This window comes from Panthera onca, chromosome D4, assembly GCF_046562875.1.
Source record: "Panthera onca isolate mPanOnc1 chromosome D4, mPanOnc1 haplotype 2, whole genome shotgun sequence".
Lineage (NCBI taxonomy): Eukaryota > Metazoa > Chordata > Mammalia > Carnivora > Felidae > Panthera > Panthera onca.
The window spans coordinates 28,397,953-28,410,926 of record NC_138351.1 but is presented as its reverse complement, the minus strand read 5'-3'; the positions used below and the strand labels follow the sequence as shown (position 1 = coordinate 28,410,926).

Sequence of the window (12,974 nt, the reverse complement as noted above, 5' to 3'; positions counted from 1 at the left end):
GGTCTTAGGAGACATATCTAAAAGGATGTTGCTATGACCAATGTCAGAGAAATTACTGCCTGTGCTCTCTTCTAGGACTTTTATGGTTTCAGGTCCCACACGTAGGTCTTTAATCCATTTTGACTTTATTTTTGTGTATGGTTTAAGAAAGTGGCCCGGGTTCATCGTTTTGCACGTAGCTGTCCAGTTTTCCCAACACCATTTGTTGAGAGCCTTCTTCCCATTGCAAATTCTTGCCTCCTTTGTCGAAGATTAATTAACCATGTCATTGTGGGTTTATTTCTGGGCTTTTTATTCTGTCCCTTGGTCTATATGTCCATTTTTGTGCCTACTGTTTTGATTACTAGAGCTTTGTAATATAACTTGAAGTCTGGAATTGTGATACTTCCAGTTTTGTTTTTCTTTTTCAAGATTGCTTTGGCTATTTGAGGTCTTTTGTGGTTCCATACAAACTTTAGGATTGTTCAGTCTAGTTCTGTAAAAATTGCTGTTGGTATTTTAATAAGGATTACATTAAATCTGTAGATTACTTTGGCTAGTATAGACATTTTAACAATACTTGTTATTCCAATCCACGAATATGGAATTCTTTTCATTTCTTTGTGTCATCTTCAATTTCTTTCATTAATGTTTTATAGTTTTCAGAGTACAGATCTTTCACTTCTTTGGTTAAGTTTATTCCTAGATATTTTATTATTTTTGGTGTAATTGAAAATGGGGTTGTTGTCTTAATTTCTCTTTCTCCTGCTTCATTATTAGCATAGAGAAATGCAATGGATTTCTGTACATTGATTTTGTATCCTGCAGCTTTATTGAAATTCATTTATCCATTCTAGTAGTTTTTTGGTGGAATCTTTAGGGTTTTCTACATATAGTATCGTGTCATCTGCAAATATTCAAATGTTTATTTCTTCCTTACCAGTTTAGGTGACTTTTATTTCTTTTTGTTGTCTGACTGCTGTAGCTAGGACTTCCAGTACTACCTTGAATAAAAGTGGTAAGAGTGAAGATCCTCGTTTTGTTTCTGACCTTAGGGGAAAAAGCTCTCAGTTTTTCCACATTGAGTATTATATCAGCTGTGGATCTTTCATATAAGGCCTTTATTACGTTGAGGTATATTCCCTCTAAATCTATTTTGTTGAGGGTTTTTATCATGAATGGATGTTATACTTTGTTGAATGCTTTTTCTGCATCTATTGAAATGATTATATGGTTTTTATCCTGTCTTATTGATGTGATGTATCACATTGATTGATTTGTAAATATTAAACCATCCTTGCCTCCCAGGAATAAACTCCATTTGATTGTAGTGAATTTTTTAATGTATTGTTGGATTTAGTTTGCTAATATTTTGTTGAGGATTTTTACATCTATGTTCATTTCATATATTGCATGTAGTTGTGTGTGTGTGTGTGTGTGTGTGTGTGATGTCTTTATCTGGTTCGGGTATCAGTATAATGCTGGCCTCATAGAATGAATTTAGAAATTTTCCTTCCTCTTCTATTTTTTGGAAAAGTTTGAGAAGAACAGGTGTTAACTCTTCTTTAAGTGTTTGGTAGAATTTACCTGTGAAGCCATCTGGTCCTGGACTTTTGTTGGGAGTTTTTTGATTACTGATTTACTTTCATTTCTGCTAATTGGCCTATTCAAATTTTTCTGTTTCTTCTTGCTTCAATTTTGGGAGGTTATATGTTTTTAGGAATTTAACTATGTCTTATAAGTTGTCCAATTTATTGGCATATAATTTTTCACAATATTCTCTTAATGTGTGTATTTCTGTGGTGTCAGATGTTATTTTTCCTCTTTCATTTGCGATCTTGTTTGAGTCCTCTCTCCACACAAGTCATGTTTCAATAGCCACATATGATGAGTGGGTACCATATTGGATGTACAGATAGAACATTTCCATCATTGCAACAGTTCTTCTGGCTGGCATTGAGTCCTAATGGATGAAGGCAGATAGGTTGTCCAGTGGGTACTCTAGAGATGTGGGAAGTTGTCAGCCTATGGAAATTGAGCACCATTTAGTTAAAGAGATGAACAATGAAACAGATATTCTGTATGGGTACACTACCCAGGTGGAACAGGGGCAACACATTAATGTCAAAATGGAGGCATGAAGTTCAAAGCTAAACAATCCCGGGCAGGATGGTAGAATCTAGACCATACACCATGACCAAACTTGGGGCTGAAGAGTGATTACAAAGTCTGTGGGGTAGGAGAGAATAACAGAGAAAAAGAGAAACCATATAAGCCCAGTTGTGACATGGAGCTAATCTAGAATTCTCAAGGAGTGTTGTATTAGCTTACTGCTGCTTTAACTAATTATCACAAGCTTTCTCTCTTAAAGCAACACAAATTTGGGGTGCCTGGGTAACTCGGTTGGTTAAACTTACAACTCTTGATTTCAGCTCAGGTCATAATCTCATGGTTCATGAGACTGAGCCCCATGTGGAACTCTGTACTGATTTCGCAAAGCCTTCCTAGGATCTTCACTATCCCTCTCTTTCTGCCCCTCTTCTCTCTCTCTCCCACTCTCTCTCTCTCTCACCTTATCTCTGTCAAAATAAATAAATAAACTTAGAAAAAGCAACAAAAGTTTATTCTTACAGTTCTGGAAGTCAGAAGTCTCACTGGACTTAAAATAAAGGTGTTGGCAAGAACATTTGTTCTAGAGGCTCTAGATTTCTTGCCTTTTCCAGCTTCTGGGGGCTGCTTGCATTGCTTGGATCTGTGGCACCTCCTCCATCTTCAAAGCCAACAATGTAGCCATCTTCCAATCTCTGAATCTTATCTCTAGTTGCATCATCATATATCCTTCTCAGAACCCCATGCACCTGCCTCCCTCTTATTATCCCACTCAGATAATTCTCCCATGTCAGGGGCCATAGTCTTAATTACATCAGCAAAATCCCTTTTGCTGTGTAAATGACATATCCATGGGTTTTGAAAATTAGGATTGGACATCTTTAGGGGAGGGATTATTCTGGCTACCACAAGTGTGGTAACACCAAAGGGTCTGTTTGAAGGCCTGTGACCTCATGGGTATTTATGATTTAGAGGTTGCCAAGCTTTCAGACCATAACAAATTATTTATTAATTTATATTCTACCTAGTTCCAGAAAGGAGTTATTGGCCTATAACAACATTTACATATAAGGTAGAACTTCCAATGTAAATAGGATACAAGGGGAAAGAAGGAGTAGTGTAAGAATCCAATGTTGGAAAGAATGAGGCTAAGAAGTATGGTGTATAATGACCTCATCTTCTCTGTTGATCTATCCATGGCCATATTAAAGGCAGAATACTTTGAATTTAGAATATAACAGCACGTTCTAAATGTTACGTGAGTGATTCAGACAAGGGGTACAACCAAAAATTCCAAATAATTACATCCTGAAGGTCAAGAAAATAAAGATGGGAACTGTAGGTATAGGGAAGCGTAGCAGAAAAGAACTGCCCCATCACTTCCTTTAAGATTTGAAAGGTACAGGGGCACCTGGGTGGCTCAGTCGGTTAAGCGTCTGACTTCAGCTCAGGTCATGATCTCACAGTTTGTGGGTTTGAGCCCTGTGTCGAGTTCTGTGCTGACAGCTTGGAGCCTGCTTCGGATTATTTGTCTCCCTCTCTCTCTGCCTCTCCCCTGCTCATGCTCTGTCTCTCTCTCTCTCTCTCTCTCCCAAAAATAGATAAAACATTTAAATTTTTTTTAAAAAAATTGGAAGGTACAGTCTCTAAGAAGTGATATAACTTACAATGTTCACCATTTCCAGGCACTAACCACGAGGATATGTAGAAGTTAAAGTTCATTGAGCTTTTAGATCTTACAAAATTATTTATTAATTTATGTTCCTCCTAATTTCAGGAATGAGTTAGCTGACTATAACACCATGCATAAGGTATGATGGCAAATATAATTTAGGTGAAAGAAGAAAGATGGGTGAGGAAAAGAATACAATGAAGGAATGGATGAAGCTTTAAAAATGGGTATTGGTTTAAACCTGTTTTGGTTGGGTTGAACCAATGAACTTGGTCAAAAGACAATCAATAATATTTTTAAGGGGCATCTGGGTGGCTCATTCAGTTAAGCATCCGACTTTGGTTCCGGTCATGATTTCGTGGTTGACAAGTTCCAGCCCCATGTCAGGCTCTGTGCTAACATTTCAGAGCCTGGATCTGGCTTCAGATTGTGTCTCCTTCTCTGTCTGCCCCTCTCCTGCTTGTGTTCTGTCTCTCTTTCTCAAATATAAATAAACGTTAAAAAATAATATTTTTAAGATGGAAAACAACAAAATGCGTTACTGAGAAAAGCTCTAACTAGTGTTCTTACTAAAGCCAGGTCATTCTTTCTGGGATACTCATAAACAAGACATAATGATCGATGTGTTCAACAGTATCCTTTCTTTGGATGTTGGAGTTTCATAAGGCTTTTTCTAGTAATGACCTTTTATTTAGGCTCTTGGCATCCCCAAAGCATAATTCATAAAAATCAATTCTTCAGGGATCCAATAATATGAAATCTGTGTAGCTGGCTCCTTTCTAATCTTCCTAAGCCAGGGGGATAGTTCAGAACACCTAGAAGAGAAAATTGACAGTGATCCTTCAAACAGTTTTGAAGACTGCTTCTTTCCATTGGACTTTGGAATAAGTAATGGGCCCATGTTCACCTGACATCATTCTCCCCGGCAAATGTCTGGAGTGTATTATTTTATATTACCAACTCAGTATAATGAGAGCCTCAGCAGGCGCAAATAGTGTAATCTCACCTCTGCCCAGGAGAAAGCTAAAACAGTCCCCACTGACAGGATTCTTAGGGCATAACTATAAATCTTCTCCAGGGCATAGGAAACTATCAGACAGTTGAGAACTAGATGGAGCTAGCTGGATGGATTTTGTGCCAGGTGACATCAGACACCCTTGATTGGCCAGGGCTTCTAACATCAAACTATGGGGTCAAGGAGGTGTCCGTTTCTTCAGCCCAGGTTATGGCTTTCTACTTGCAGTCAGACTCCTATCTTTATCTTTATCCTTTCAGGACTCAGAAATAGTGCAAGCATTACACTGGACTTATAGAATGCTTCAGGAGGGGGCTCTAGGACCTTTGCCCATACTGATTATATCTCTTGATTCACAGGAATCAAGAAATCACAGAAAATGTGATTCGTGACCTCAGAGGGACATGGAAAGAAAAATGTGGGGAAGAGCAGAGGTGGGTTTGTAAGGGGTATTGAGTGGCCTTTGTATGGGTCAAGTGGGAGACCCCCCCATACTTCTGAGTGAGTACTGCAAGCCCTGCTAACAAGCTAACAAGGGACCTAAACCAACCTAACACTTCAGGGCCATTTCCAAAAAGTTCCAGCTTTCCTCCATGGTTCATGAGGAAGTCTTTTCTCCTACTTCTCATCTCTTGAGCAATTTAAGAACAACCTACTCTTTGATTTATAACGTGAGGGTCTGGTAAAACTGTGAATGAAGTGTCTTGAGGGAAAGAAGATAATGTTTTTCAAGTGCCTTGACTAATATGTTCAGACTTGGTTCAGATGGGTCTGTGTAATTATAAGCTCCCATCGTGGATTTCACAAAGGCTTCTCTGTCTTTCCAGCAGTGCAGAGGGAAGACAGGGATAGGAGGAGAATCCATCTAGAGAGCATCCCATGCTGTTTCCGAGAGTCAGACGTTCAGCTGAGAGAGAAGAAGCGTTGTGTTTGGGGCCCAGTCTGCTATGTGGATGACACATACATGACCCCAAAGGGTAGAAAAACGCCTTCATTCCTTCTGTGCTCTCTGATTAAGATCTAGAGACACAGAACTATGCACCTTCCTGGGTCGGGGAGAAGCTGTGTTCTTCTCATCCTTCAGCTGTTAGCCTGGGTGTCCTTTCTCAAAGGCTCCCCTGAGCCCTGATGGAGGTAAGCTGAGGTAACCGACCCCCACATGACTTTCAGTCCCAGCGTTTCCTGCACTACAGATGAGAGGCTATCTGGTGTCAGGTTTAGAAGCACAGATCCTGAAAGTGAAGGAAAATCTGAATTGAAACCTCAACTCTCTCATAGTTGGGGTACTTTGAGAAAGTTATTGAACTGTTTTATGCTTTAACTTTGTTATATGTAGAATGAGGATGTGAATTACTCCTACCTCATGGAGAATTCTGACAATTAAATCACTTAAATAGTCATAAAGAGCTTAGCACCTCACATACGGAAACCCTATGTAAACGTTCACTATTACTATGTATGTATTTGTTTACTTGTTTATTGTTTCTGTTCCTTAAAAAGCTGTAAGATCCACTAAGGCAAAGGTTATATAGATAACATTTGTTTTCATATTGAATGAAAGGAAACACAAGATACCAATCTAAAGTATTACATTAGAATCCCTGGCTCAAATCATATATACAGATCAAGGATTAAAACCTTAATATGGAAAGTATAACATTCATTTTAAAGTTTTGGAGAATGCCATTATGACCTTGGGGTTAGGGAAGGATTTCTTAGTTAATAAGAAAGGGCTTATCATTAAGAAAATGTTAAATGTATTAAAATTCTCTATAGCAAAAACCATCAGAAACAAAGGGGGGAAAGTTGCATTCTTGGGAAAGATATTTGCAACCATATGGCTGATAGAGAATTCGTGATTGACTATATAACAGGAAACCTGAGTTGAGGACAGACACAAGAAGGCTGGCATCATTAGTTATTAAAGGAACACGGATTAATATTCCAATAGATAATATTTCATGTCTGTCAATTGGCAAGACTTAAAAATCCCTGACAGTACCAAATGATGGAAGTACATGGCAAAATGGGGTTCTTATGCCTGTTAATGAGAATGTAGATTTATACAAGTACTTTGGCAAATAATTAGGAAATGATAAGCACTGAATCCATTGGCGTGGCTTCCCTCTGGAGAGGGGAGAGGGGATGAGACTGGGAAAAAGTCATGCAAATAGATTTGAAGTGTATATATTTTAATATTTTTGAGTAAATATGACATAATATTAACAAATGCTAGATTGAGTTATTAGTGACTGATGATTTTTGTATCATTTTCTATTTTTAAGTCTATATGTGAAATACTTTTGTAATTTAAAAAGCTAAAAAAGGGCTGCCTGGGTGACTCCATCGGTTGAGCATCAGACTCTCGATTTCAGTTCAGGTCATGATCCCAGGGTGGTGTAATCGAGCCCCACATGGGTCTCCGTGCTGTGTGTGAAGCCTACTTAAGATTGTCTCTCTCTCTTTCTCTCTCTCTCTCTCTCTCTCTCTCTCTCTCTCTCCCTCTCCCCCACCCCCTCCCCCCTGCTTGTACACACATGTGGTACAGTGATGCTCAGACTTAACATACATTCATAGGGCTGCTAAGTCACAGGTCTCTGATGTGTCAGGTTTATGTGGGGCCTGAGAATCTGAATTTTCTAACAAGTCCCCAGGCTGATGTTGCTGATCCAGGGACCCTACTTTGAGAATTACTGATCTAACCCAGCTTTTTCATTATAGAGATAATGAAACCAATGAACCAATCTTTTCCTAATCAGAAAAGACAAGTCACGGGGTGCCTGGGTCGCTTAGTCGGTTAAGTGGCCAACTTTGGCTCAGGTCATGATCTCAAGGTTGGTGGGTTCGAGCCCTACATCGGGCTCTGCTGACAGTTCAGAGCCTGGAGCCTGCTTCAGATTCTGTGTCTCCCTCTCTCTCTCCATCCCTCACTCACAGTCTGTCTCTCTCTGTCTCTTAAAAATAAATAAATGTTAAAAAAAATTAAAAATTAAAAAAAAGAAAAGATAAGTCATTCCATTTTCTTTTTCTCCAAAATGTGCTTGTAAATGTACCAAAATGTACTTGCTATGTGCCAGGCATGGCTCCAGTGCTGGTGACAGAGATCTTAGCAAAATATACACAGTTTCTGTTCTCCTGCAGATTTTGCTCAGTTGGGGGAGAGAGAGGAGGGTATGATCAAAAAGTAAACAAACAAGATCATTCCAGACAGCGGTAAGTTCTAAGAGGAAAACAAAATAAGGTCATATCAAAGAGTTGAGAAGGACAGGTGCATTATTAAAGCGGATGGTCAGCTAAAGTTTCTTTGAGGAGGTGACACAAGTTCAGATGGAAGAATGAGAAGGAAAAGCTGGGGGATTGAGTTCTAAGCAGAAGAGAGAGAAAGTTCAAAGCTTGACACAAGTTAGAAATAAGGAAACATAAGAGGTATGAAAAGAAGTTTAACATGTTTGGTGATTAGAGAAATAACTAATTGCTAATTGGTAACTAACTAATAACCATTGGAGAGGTAGTCGGTGTAGTTGGATCATAGTGACCAAAGGGCAGAGAGTAGGATGTGAGGTCAGAAAGGTAAGTGGGGACCATGGATTTTCTTCTCTGGGGTGGCACTGGATGTCCTAATGTCTAAGGTTACAAGTTTGTATCTCAGTTCAGGGTCTCCTGTTCCTCATACCAGCCACACTCCACATGAGTAAGACACAGATTAAGTGCAGCACAAACAAAACACAACCAGCCCTTCTCCAATCTCAATGTCATTGCATTGTCCCTCTTGTGATCTAATCAAAGTAAATAAATTCAACGTTTCAAAACAACTCCTCCCACATCTAAAACATTTTCTTTTTTAAAAAATTTTTTTTTAATGTTTATTTATTTTTGAGACAGAGAGAGACAGAGCATGAATGGGGGAGGGTCAGAGAGAGAGGGAGACACAGAATCTGAAGCAGGCTCCAGGCTCCACACTGTCAGCACAGAGCCTGATGCGGGGCTCGAACTCACGGACCGTGAGATCATGACCCGAGCCGAAGTCGGACGCTTAACCGACGGAGCCACCCAGGCGCCCCTCTAAAACATTTTCAAGACAGTGTCAGAAAACTGGCCAAAGATATTAGTTTGCAAATAAAATTTATGTATTTGTGTGTGTGTGTAGAGTTGTTTTCTTTCCTTTGAGAGCCAAGGAGACAGATTATTATCAGCAAAAAAAATAACAGATTTACAATGGTTCAGGGTCTTCTATGGACAATCAAAATGTCAAATGTGAATTTTCTTGAAAAATTTCTATATCTCCTCTTAATTCATTTAGTCAACATGTATGTGTTAAGCATTTACTTTCCTTGCCATTTGTATCTTTCTTTAACCGACAGTTATGTGTCACACTCAGGGTTCTCCTTTCGACTATGATATGGTTCTGGGATATGGATATCTTAGTGTATATGCAGAGATATTTTAAAATAATTACTAGTGTTGTCTTTCACGAGCAAATTTCTCTTCCTATTCTAATGTTTCTGGGGTTTATTGTTGTTGTTATTATTGTCTTGTTTTGTAGCTGGTTTTGCTGGCCCAAAAAAGATGATCAAAAAGTGCTTAATGCTAAATCAATACTTGAATCTGATTCAGGGCTTATATTATTATTAAATGTTCTTATTAAAAATTAATTTATTCATTCCATATGTGTTTACTGGTCATCTACTATATCTCAGAGACCTTTGGATACAGCAATGAAATGAGAAAAACCAGTGTTATTATGGAGCTTGTTTTCTAGTAGAGGTAATATAATAAACAAATAAATGTATTATGTCAGGTGGTGGTGAGTGCCAAGGGAAAATAAAGCAGGGTTAGTAGACAGAAAAAGAATGAAGGGCGTGGGATACTTTCAGTAGAATAGAGACGAAAGTTTTTGGGTAATTTGACATTGGAGAAAAGCTCTGAATGAAATGAGATGGACAGACATCTGAGAGAAGCAAGTGCAAATGACCTGTGATGAGAACCCACGTAGCTAGAGGTGAGTGGATGGGGGACAGGCAGCCACAGGAGATGAGATAGAGAAGTAGCAGGGGGGCAGATCAGGCAGAGTTGTATAAGCTATGGTGAAAACTTTGGATTTTATTCTGAGAGAGATAGAAGCTCTTGGTAGATTTTGGGGAGAGGAACAATAGGTCAAACTTATATCTTAAAAGCACTCTGGTTGTTGTATTAAAACAAGACAAATGCACACACACTGAAATGGAAGCCAAAAAAGATGGAATCAGGAAGAACATACGAAGGTTTTGCAATAGTTTGGGCAAGAAACGATGGCAGAACAGAAGCAGAACAAAGGATTTGAGGGGTGACCAGATTCTGGATTCATTCCAAAGATAGAGCTATAAGTATTTGATAATACATTGGAAGAAGGATCGGAGAGAAAGAAGTCAAGGAATGAGCACCTCAAGGATTTGGGCTTCAACAACTGGAAAGATGGATTTGTCATTTACCCAGATGAGGAAGGTGGGAGAAAAAGTGAGTTTGGGTGGGTAATCAAGAGTGAGATTGATATTCAAGAAGGCAGGAAGATAAATGTCTGGAGTTCAGGAGAATGACCTAAGCTGCAGGCAGACATTTGGGAGTAATAGTGTGTAAATGGTATTTTCCAGACGAGACTAAATGGGGGGTATTTATCAGTAGAGAAGAGAGGTGATTTGAAGACTGAACTTGGGAACACACTAACATATGGAGGTTGGGGGAATGAGAAGAATCCAATAAAGGATGTAAGAAAGAGGAGACAGTGACATAAGAAGAAAACTAGAAGCAAATGGGGCTCTGGAAACCAAGTGAGAAAAATTGCCTTAAGGAGAAGAGAAAGGGCAACTGACAGAAATTCTGCAGGCAGATCAAGAAAGAAGACCAAGAAATGAATACTAGATTGGATTGACAGGAGTTTTAGTGGCAAAACCTGACTGCAAAGTGGTCAAGGGAGGATTAAAAGAGATACTAGGGGAACTGTAGATTTAATTTATTTTTTAACATTTGTTTATTATTGAGAGACAGAGAGAGACAGAGCATGAGCAGGGGAGGGACTGAGAGACCGGGAGACACAGAATCCAAAGCAGGCTCCAGGCTCTGAGCTGTCAGCACAGAGCCTGATGCTCACAAACCGCGAGATCATGACCCAAGCTGAAGTTGGACGCTCAACCGACGGAGCCACGCAGGTGCCCCAGGGAACTGTAGATTTAGATAAGTCTTTGGAGAATTTATGCTGTGGAAGAGTGGAGAAATATGGCAAGTAGTAGAAAGGGGAAGGGCTGTCAAGGGAGCAATTCCAACGTGGTTGGGTGCTCACTGCAATAACCAAATTGATAGAAGAATAGACAATTTTGTGAAAGGAGGACACGACTACAGAAGGGGAGCCCTTGACAACTCTGGATGGGATAGAATTCAGTATCTGAAGGAAGAGTGGCCTTAGGGACAAAGGAACAGGACGAAGGTATGGTACGCAGGCTCAGATGCAGGTAGATTAGCACATTTGGAGGTGGGAACTTTCGGAATTTCTCTTATTACTGACTCTCTTTTTCCTGAAGTAAGAAGGTCTTTACCTGAGTAAGAAAGGAATGGGGGCTAAATTTTAGTGGTTTAGGGATAGAAAAGGAATTATGAAATGGTAGAGTCAAAGATTGATAGTGTGAGCTGACCAGGGAGATGTGTAGAGTTTCTGGCCAGCAATCTGGGCTCAATGAGGTTTGGTTAAGAATTTAGATCAAGAAGAGACAGTAGACACAAAGTAGCTGGATTTAGTTAGGTTGTGGCTAATGGAGGGGGTGAGAAAGGGAGTTGAAGACAGTGCAAGGGACCGATTATAGTTTTAGAGCAAGGGATCAGGGTCAGGTCTGAAAAAATAGGAGAGAGGCGCTTAGAAGTCACAGAAGGCCAACTGGTTAATGGAGTTTGAACACAGGTAATGATTTGAAAAAATGGGAGGTAGTGATCATCAGGGGGGATATTTGAAATTAAGATTATGGAGGGGCACACACTACTAATGATAAAGTCTGGAGTGGGATCATTTGAAATGAGGTAGAGCGCAAGCTCATAAAAGGAAGGAGGGGGAGGGAGAATTAAGAAGCTAGATTATTGGAAGAATTCTCTATGTAGACATTGAAATAATAGAAGTAGCAGTGGAGAGAATGACAGTAAGATAAGAGAAAAACTAAACTCCACAAGGAATGAAGATGAGTGATTGGGGGTCTGAAGATGACTGCCCCTAAGAGGACTGGCATGTGGCATAGATTTATTGCATGGACTTCAGAGGAGCTGAGATGAGGGGTGGGGTGGGAGGAGGGTGGACGGTCCAGAGGAGGCAGCAAGGAGCAGGGAAGACACTCATTTTGTCATACTGTGGGAGACAGACATGGGTGACCTGCTGAACTCATGCACAGAAGAAGATAAAAATACTCGACTACGGCTTTCTTCTTTTTCCTGGCCTTCCTGGCCTCAGCATTTAAGTCCTGGTTGTATGTTTTTTCTTTTTCTCCCATTTCCAGATAAAACTAATGATCTTTCAAGTCACTGAATAAGCCCTTAAGTTTTGTTTGGCCAAATAAGACGTGTACTGTCTGTGTGTATATATGTGTGTGTACAAGAGCATCTACGCTTGTTCGTTTATTATGAAGAGCGAGCCAGTTATTTTATGTTATTGTTATTTCCATGGCTTTAAAATAAATGAGTTTATCTAGATTTCTAGAAATGAAACTGCCTACTTGACATCTCATAGCTGTTTGGGGTCTTTTGGGACTTGAGTTTTTCAAAACCCTTTTCCCTGTATGTGAAAACAGCAGGGAACAGGAGAGGCAGACATTGACTTGAAGAATGAAATGCAGCTAAAAGCTAGATTTTAAACAAATGTCCATCTTTTTCCGGAAGTCCTTTAACATTTCCATCAGCCTTATCTGCAAAATTTTCTGGATTCTTAAAAAGACTTGGCTTTTTCTATTTTCTTTCAACTCATTCAATATAAAAGCAAAATAAAACCTAGTTATGGCCACAGTATTCATTCAATTGTTCAACACTATTGCACAAAACTCCATACAAACTTTTCATTCTTGAAGATCATTTTATGTTTTCTCATTTGTAGAATCAGATGCAGTCAGTGCCGGGAAAGCAACTTTAGAGCGAGAAATGATCCAGTAGTGACTTGGCGATTCTTCTTACATCCTGTTCAGTGCTTGAAGAATG

At 39.5% G+C, this 12,974-nt stretch overlaps 1 long non-coding RNA gene across 3 annotated transcripts in view; it reads left to right on the top strand.

Moving 5' to 3' along the window:
• LOC132663543 (uncharacterized) overlaps window positions 1-12,974 on the top strand; it is a 59,985-nt gene that overhangs the window by 28,583 nt on the left and 18,428 nt on the right. For 2 of the 3 annotated variants that reach the window (XR_009603110.2, XR_009603111.2), the window contains one exon: window positions 5,135-5,209. The exons of the other annotated variant lie outside the window; for it this stretch is intronic. This is a non-coding gene — a long non-coding RNA (uncharacterized LOC132663543). The remainder of the gene's footprint in view (window positions 1-5,134; window positions 5,210-12,974) is intronic. 3 annotated transcript variants of the gene reach the window in all.